General features: G+C 42.9%; 1 pseudogene; it reads right to left on the bottom strand.

Annotated features, from left to right (window-relative positions):
• Positions 1-547: 547 nt before the first annotated feature.
• On the bottom strand, positions 548-1,956 carry LOC102144936 (heterogeneous nuclear ribonucleoprotein K pseudogene; annotated as a pseudogene).
• Between the last annotated feature and the right edge of the window lie 6,702 nt (positions 1,957-8,658).

Genomic DNA, 8,658 nt, shown 5'->3' with positions numbered 1-8,658 from the left:
GCACACACACGCTTATTTTTTATTTACAATGATCGTGTAGGGTAAACACAAGAAACAATTCACAGTTGTTACTTTTAAAGGGTATGATGGAGGGGGGAGGGGCAAGAAGGGAGTCTGTCACTTTTATTTTACATCCTCTGTGGCCCTTTATTTTAGGTTTATCTAAATTTATCTTAAAAATCGTAAAACGTTTCTTACAAAAGAGGCTTACGCTCTGCACCCTGCTGTGAACAGATGCCAGGGACATGGTGGCCCACTGCTACTTTTCCTCCCTGTCTCACCCCTCAAATGTTACAATGGCTACAAAGTAAGGTGTTCACAAAAATTACATGGGGGAACATTTTTTAAAACCAGGGAACATTTTTTTAAACCAGTAACAATGAACACAAAATAAAATCCGCTCATTCTACCGCTGTTTCAAAATTTCCACATTAGTTTTTACAAGCCCTTCCCTACACCCCCAACTCTGTTTGTGAGGAACTAAAACATTGTATCTGGTGAACAGCAAAGGTTTCACTACACCTCAAATGCTAACACCTGTGAAGCAGAGGCATGACGGCTTTTTAAACAGAAGCAGGTTAAAAAAAAAAAAAAAAAAAAAGATGCAGGACTCCTTCAGTCCTTCACTAGTATTAGTTAAAACTTTCCAGAAAACTGTTTCATGCTGTCTGCAGCAAATACTGTGCATTCTATATCTGGTCCTATGTTCTTAAATGATAATAATCTAATATTCACCTCCTTCCACAGGCTCATCAGTTTCCATTGAAGCTCCAACTCATGATGGATTTGTTTGATTCACTGACCACCTTTGCCAATAATAGATCCAACCAAATCTTTGGGAATAGTTCCTTGTGTAGTAATAATAGGTCCACGATATGAGCCACAATCCCCTGCATAGGAATAACTATATCTGGAGCCACTCTGTGGCTCCTAAACCATGTGCCATTCTGATGCGCTCCACGTATCTATTGCAGAGTCCCAAGTTTCATCAGCATTGAAGCCAGCCATGCCATGTAACCATCTCCAGGTCTTCCTCTTCTGTCATAGGCCCTTATGTCTCCCACCCTCAGTGGTGGTAGTGAAGAAAGATGAAGATTCTCAGCTTTGCTACCACCCCAGGCACCTTGTCCAAAAGAAGGAGGAGGTGGTCCTCAACAAGGACTCATGTCATAATAATCTCTTCTAGATAGTGGCAGGGAATGCCCACACTGACTGGTAGACATTCTGTCAAAAGCACCTCTTCCCTGCCTGGGAAACCCCACCAGGCATCTAAGGTGGCCATCAGACATCATTGTAAAACCACCATAATGTAATGATGTTACATCATGTAATGTAATAGGTTACACCGTGAAAATTGGGATTATAAGGCTGTGCACGTCCTCTGTAGGAGACTCAGACATAAGATCAAGGATGATTTTATGCACTCTGCAACTCCATAGCTTTTCTCCAATAAGAACAACTCTGTCAGTGGAATGAGGACAGCATTCCTGGAAAAGCTTGATTGTTGTTTGAGTGTTCTCCTGAAGCTCTTTGATTTTAGCATCTTTGACCTCAATAATTCCTCCTGCCAGACTCTGATGAGTCAACAGCCTCAACTCACAATGAAAGTTGCTTCCTTTATAATGGTGGTACTCTTCCAAGGTAGGGATGATTTTCTTCCGAATTTCTCCAATTGTGTCAATATCAGCACTGATACTCAGCATGCACTTGGGGCCACTGCCCTCTGGGGCTAGAACCCCGGCACTGTAGTCTGTACAGAAAGCCTTAATATTCTTACCTCCCTTTCCAATCACTGTCCAAGCATTCTTGCTCTGAAATACAACACATAATTCAGCCATCAGTGTTTCTAGATCTTTTAAATGCTTGTCCCTCTTCCATATCTTCTGCAAGGCATTTACCAAATTCACCATTGGTTTCAGTGTTAGGGAAGGTTTCCTCTAGCTGTTCAGTTTCCATTTCTTAAATCGGCGTGAAATGGACACATCAATCTATAGGCATGTGGGACAAACGCGGGACACAGGCAAGATGCCGAGGTCGGTGCAACAGAGAAACAGGATAATGACTCCTCTGTGACTTTCTGAATTTTATCATAAGCATTAATCACATTGGGAATAAAAGGAGACAATAAAATGTTTTAAGTTAGGTAGTCAACAATTAAGATCAAAACATACAGGAGGGATTGCTAACTCTGAAAACTTTGTTCCGTTATTTAGATATTTGCTTATTCCAGGGTCTGCAGCATTGCCAGAAGCACATCTAGTGGGGTCATTTTTATGACTCAGTTTCCTAAAATGCTCTCGCCTCCAGGTTCCAGCTCAGTGCCATCCTCCTCACCTTCTCCCTGTGGAAGATGAGGCACCTCACGGTATCCTGATTTTCCCTCTCTTTGAAATAGCTTGAGGGTTTCTCCAAAATAATGGCTCTTTCTTCTAGATATTAATTAAGAAGGCCAGTTGCAGTTTCACTTAGAATCATAAGGTCCAAACTGAAAAGCCTAACTTCTCTAACTCCACAGAGAGCAATAAAATCCTCTCTGCGGAGACTTAATATAAGCAAAGAAAATTCATCTGGAAAGGTGAGGCCCGTCAGTCAGCAGGAAGCTACAAATCCCGCAGCTGGTACAACTCGGTTATTGACCTCCACTGTAATCGTATCTGTTTTCTGTTGAGAATGAACTAAATTCCATCAGGCTGGGCTCTCAGGGTCTCTGTTCTCAGTTCAGGATGCAGTGACCTGTGCTGATGTCTCCTAGGGTAAATCTATTTTTTAATCATCTCCTCTATCCTGCTTTCCCTATCTCCTAAATGGGAGATGCCTATCCTTAGCACTGCTGCTTTTAGAATTGAGAAGAAATCAATCAGGAATGACCAAAACACAATGTGTCTATAAAATACAACAAAATAATCACAGCTATTACAATGTTTAAAATCCACCAGGGCCTTCAAATCACTTGGGAAAGCATTTTATATGTGAATATAAATTATACCATCTGCTGCTCTCTCCTAATGTTTAAATCAGATCACTGCCAAATCCAAGCATCAAAGAAAGAAGAAAACTGAGTCCATTTTTTTGTTTTCTCATACCTTTGAGCCTCTTCACCTCATTGCACCTCCCTTTGTCCTTCTAAGATGTAGGTTTTCCCCAAGGATATTCAGTGAGATCAAATTCACAAGTGATTGGCTTTAAAAAAAAGTAAATGTATAACCTCCAACACAGACACCCACACAAACTAATCCTTGAAAGCACCCTCCCAATGTTGAAAAGAATGGGATTTGGATTGAAAAGAATGAGATTTGTTGGGGGGGAAAAAAGAATTTTTGAAAAGCAACCAAACTAGACTGGGCTCAGTGGCTCATGCCTGTAATCCCAGAACTTTGGGAGGTCGAGGCGGGTGGATCACGTGAGGGTGGGAGTTGAGACCAGCCTGGCCAACATGGTGAAAACTCGTCTCTACTAAAAAAAATACAAAAATTAGCCAGGCATGGTGGTGCACGCATGTAGTCCAAGCTACTTGGGAGGCTGAGGCTGGAGGATCACTTGAGCCTGGGAGGAAGAGGTTGCAGTGAGCTGAGATTGTGCCACTGCACTCCAGCCTGGGTGACAGAGTAAGACCCTGTCTCAATAAATAAGTAAATAAATAAATAAATAAAGTCCTGGTCGTCAGAGGGCTCACCAACTGTAAGAGATGCTTTCCTTACCATTTGATCCAGCCATCCCATTACTGGGTATATACCCAAAGGATTATAAATCATGCTGCTATAAAGACACATGCACGTGTATATTTATTGCAAAACTATTCACAATAGCAAAGACTTGGAACCAACCCAAATGTCCATCAATGACAGACTGGATTAAGAAAATGTGGCACATATACACCATGGAATACTATGCAGCCATAAAAAACGATGAGTTCATGTCCTTTGTAGGGACATGGATGCAGCTGGAAACCATCATTCTCAGCAAACTATCGCAAGAACAGAAAACCGAACACCACATGTTCTCACTCATAGGTGGGAATTGAACAATGAGATCACTTGGACACAGGAAGGGGAACATCACACACCGGGGCCTGTCGCGGGGTGGAGGGAGAGGGGAGGGATAGCATTAGAAGCTGTACCTAATGTAAATGACGAGTTAATGGGTGCATCACACCAACATGGCACATATGTACATATGTAACAAACCTGCACGTTGTGCACATGTACCCTAGAACTTAAAGTATAATAAAAAATAAAAAATAAAGAGATGCTTTCCTCTCAATTCCTTTCTTGCTCAGGGAAATACTAAGATACACCTAGACTGGGGATGTTAACACCTCATCAGCTTCCAGGTCACAAACACAGTGAATCACGCACACAAGGGAGGATCAGAAAGCAAGAAAAGATTTCCTGAGGAATACGGAGGCCAACCCTAAAATGCAGAACCACATTACACCAATTATTCCTGATCCAGGCTGAGGTGTCTGGGTACAGTGGATAATTAGAGGCCGCCCCAGTCTTTGCACCGACATGACTGGTGCTATTTAATGTAATTACATTACAGTAAAATGATGAGTTTTCCCATAATTGATAGTTACAACATAATTGTGTCTACACAGAATATTAACACCCTAATTGCTGGAGCCTTCCATTCATGTCAATGAATGTTTCCATTCTCTCTGGGCCATAAAGTGAGAGAATTGGAATTTTCTGGTATAGCCCCTCACATTCATCCTCTTTTGTTCATACATCGATCCCCTTAGATCTTTTAAGGAATCCCACTTTTATCCCTCAAGGACACAATTTCTTTTTCTCCTCTTACTTTCCACCTTCCTTCCCTGGTAAAACGAGCTCTGCCAACCGGAAAGCATGGGACAGATTCATTTCATTGACAAGTACAGTATTCTAGTGAGTGCTAGGCTCAGAGAAAGGCAGGTCTGTGCACATCCTGGCTTGCCTGCTTTATTTCTGTGTGACCTTGGCAAGTTGCTTAACCTTGCCAAGTCTTAGTTTCCTTATTTGTAAAGTGAAGATTATACTATCCACTTCATGGTGCTAATGTAGCATGTAAAATAAGCACTTAAGGCCAGACGCAGTGGCCCACGCCTGCAACCCCACCACTTAGAGAGGCCACGGTGGGAGGATCACTTGAGCCCAGGAGTTCGAGATCAACCTGGGTAACATGGTGAAACCCCATCTCTACAAAATATATATTTTTAAATTATCCATGCACGGTGGCACACACCTGCAGTCTCAGCTACTCAAGAGGCTGAGACAGAAAGAGCTCTTAGGCATGGGAATTCAAGGTTGCAGTGAGCTATGATCGTGCCACTGTGCTCCAGCCTGGGTGACAGCAAGGCCCTGTCTCTATAAATAAATAAAATAGGGATTTAAGTAATGTTCGTTGAATTTGAGAGGATCTTACTAATAAAAATTATAGGATATTGTCCCCAGGGTTATTTCTATTTTTAAGGGGAATATGGATACTTTGAATTAAATCAACCAACATCATTATTCAACAGGTAGGTAAAGTATTTAAAGAAGTAGAAGAGGTTCTTCCAAAACTCATTGTCATACATAATAATGTCTGGCCACTTAAGACACAGAATAGCATGATGATTTAATGCAATACCCAAAATCCAGATGGCCCAGGTCTAGATCCCAGTCTGCCACTTTTGATCTATGTGGCATTGGGCCAGCAAATTTACCTATCTGTGTTATCATCTCCATCTACAAAAGCAAAATGTTGTTAATTGTACTAAACTCCCAGAGTTGTTATGAGGATCAAGTAAGTTGAAATATGTAAAGCCAGCTCCTCCTACCACCCCCAGCCAACCAAACACTTTCTAAGGATGGAGACTATGTATGTGTCATTAAGTCCTCTTCAATGGTAGGAGCTGTAAGGCGTAAAACTTAGCACTGTTGATAGTAATTATTCCCCTCCATATGAAAAATAGAACAAAAGGAAAAAGAGAAAAACAGCAGTCTTCAGTGAGAAAGAATGCAGGAGACACAGTGGAAAATAAAGAAAGAGCTGGTGATATTCCAGAGCTTGTTCTAGTTTGTCCTGCACCCCAGATTTCTATAATTTAGTTATCCAACCTCCCTTAGAGTCTATGAGCGGATAAATTCTCCTTTCTGACAAATTGTAATTTCATATCTTGCAACCAAAAGAGTTCTGACTGATATGCCCCTAAATTTTGGGGAGCAACATACTGACATCCTTGAAAACTGTAAGTAGGCCGAGCGTGGTGGCTCATGCCTGTAATCCCAGCACTTTGGGAGGCCAAGGCAGGTGGATCACCTGAGGTCAGGAGTTGGAGACCAGCCTGGCTAACATGGTGAAACCCCGTCTCTACTAAAAATACAAAAATTAGCTGGGCGTGGTGGCAGGTGCCTGTAATCCCAGCTACTTGGGAGGCTGAGGTGAGAGAATCGCTTGAACCTGGGAGTCGGAGGTTGCAGTGAGCCCAGATTGCACCATTGTACTCCAGTCTGGGAAACAAGAGTGAAACGCCATCCCAAAACAAAAGAAAAATGTTAGTAGATGAGCATTGACATCTTCACCAAAAACCTTCTCAACTGCTTTTACAACAGGAGAAAAGAGAAGGGCTGTGTGTATAGTGAATATCGCAGGGAACAGGAACAGTCCTCCCAGGCTTTGAGCTAGACACCTTTCTCTACCACTCCCTTGTTAGACACTTGAGCAGGTCCTTTAGCTGCTTGAAATCAGAATTTCCGCATTTTTTTTAAATAAAAGGATTGGATTACAAGACTTCTAGGACCCCTTCAAGCCTGAAAATCCTAGCTTTCGATTTCATTTCTCAAAGTCAATTAATTGCATCTGAGCTGTCAAGATTCATTGGTATTTGTCTAGTAGGAGTTTGTTTTCAAAACTCCTTCCCATTCTCCTTTTTTTTTCAGTCTGGAAGCTTGTGTTAGCATTTGAGCCAGTCTCATCGTTTCTTCAATTAAATCCAACACTTCTTGGAAATTGGCTGGAAGGCTACAGCCTGGATGGCAGAGAAGGGATTAACAAGAGTCCCTCATTAGCACGATACGGCTAATGAAGAAACAGTGTGTGGTGATCGCTTCTCTGGAGAGGAGTTTAACCTTGGGAAGGATTTCACTAGTGGCAGCTGAGGACACTGATGCCTTTGAGAAGGGGTTGCAGAAATTAGCCTAGGGTTGCACTCACCAAGAGAGAGAGAGCCTTAAGTAAAGGCACTTGGAATTTGTTCAGGCCAATCTGTAGGGAGCAGATGTCGCCAGGAGCTTGGGGCTGGGATGTGAGCCAAGTTCGAAGAAGGAGTCAGGAAAACCCTAGTGACAGATCAGCGGAGCCAGGGGCCATGCCTGTGATAGAATGAAATGCTGGCTTCCAACGTTTGCAGCCAGCTTTGCTGTATCTGAGAAGAGTTGGAAGGAAGACGAAAAGATGAAACACGCCTGCCAAGCAGATAGAAGTCTTGCCTGCCACGTCTGAAATGGCATGTTTAATCACAGTGGCACACTTTCTGTTGCCTACTAATGACAGAAGGAAGTTCCTAATGAAGTTATTGCTCTGCTGACTGAATTAATGATTTCCAGTTACAGGGCTTGTAAACACGCCGTGTTACGCATGCACGTGTTAATTGAGGCTGCACTTTAGAGACACTGACTCCACAGATAACTCATCACAGATAGCAAAGTACCAGAGAAAGCAGGGCTAACCAAGGGGAACGGGCTGTGGTTGCTTGGAACACTCAGGGCCTGATGAGTATTTGTGAATTAGGGAAAGGGGAAAGGGAGAGAAGAGGATGACACCTATCTAAAGATGAGAAAGAGGGCACCAGAGAACAGATAAAGCCATCCGTATCCCTGACCTGTGCCTCTGCTATCCCCTATATCCAACTTCATACCCCACTCCTACAGCACTCATTCTTCCCACCTTCAAGCCTACTCATCTCAAATCCCAAATTTAGACGTTGCACTGAATATTTTTGCCCAATGGTGAGCCTCATAATATGGCCAAATATGCTGGAGAAAGAAAGAAAAAAAATTGTTTTTTTCTTTTCCAAATGTGTTTTTTAAAGCCATCAGAAGGGCATACGTCTTTTAAGGTGACAAGCTCACCTGTGACCTCACGGGGTCCACAGCAAGGAGGACACACAGAAGCCAATCTCGGAGACCACAGGCTGCGTCCCACTTCCTGTGGCTGCCGCTGTTGCCATCTGCATCTGAGTCAGTCGGGGACTGAGAGCACAGCAGGCCGGCGAGCGAGAGGCTGCCAAATTACAGAGCAAGGAGCACTTAGGGTGGTGGGAGGGGGAGGAAAGGAGGAAGCTAACTAATAGCTTGCAAACGTGTCTTCTAAAAAAGCGTGTTAACCAAACAAGCTGCCATCCCTTAATCCCTCCCACTCCTGCCTGAATGTACACTAATTGAAAATTAAGTTTTCAATTTGAAGCCATTTTCTAATTCTGTCTCATTCAGGAGCAGTTAGAGTCCCGGTGTTTTGCTGAATTCCCAACGTGCTTTTCATGAGCTCCCTCAGAAAGCCAACAAAAGAGTCTTGTCAACATGTTCCTGACAGCAGCAGGAAAAAAAGGTTTGTGTAGAAGGAGAGGGTCATCTTGGGAGTCAAAGAAAGCAAGGCCAGACCAGGCTAAAGATCCTGCAGATCTTGAATAAATGTAGA

This window comes from Macaca fascicularis, chromosome 14, assembly GCF_037993035.2.
Source record: "Macaca fascicularis isolate 582-1 chromosome 14, T2T-MFA8v1.1".
Lineage (NCBI taxonomy): Eukaryota > Metazoa > Chordata > Mammalia > Primates > Cercopithecidae > Macaca > Macaca fascicularis.
This window is presented reverse-complemented; position numbering and strand designations above follow the sequence as displayed.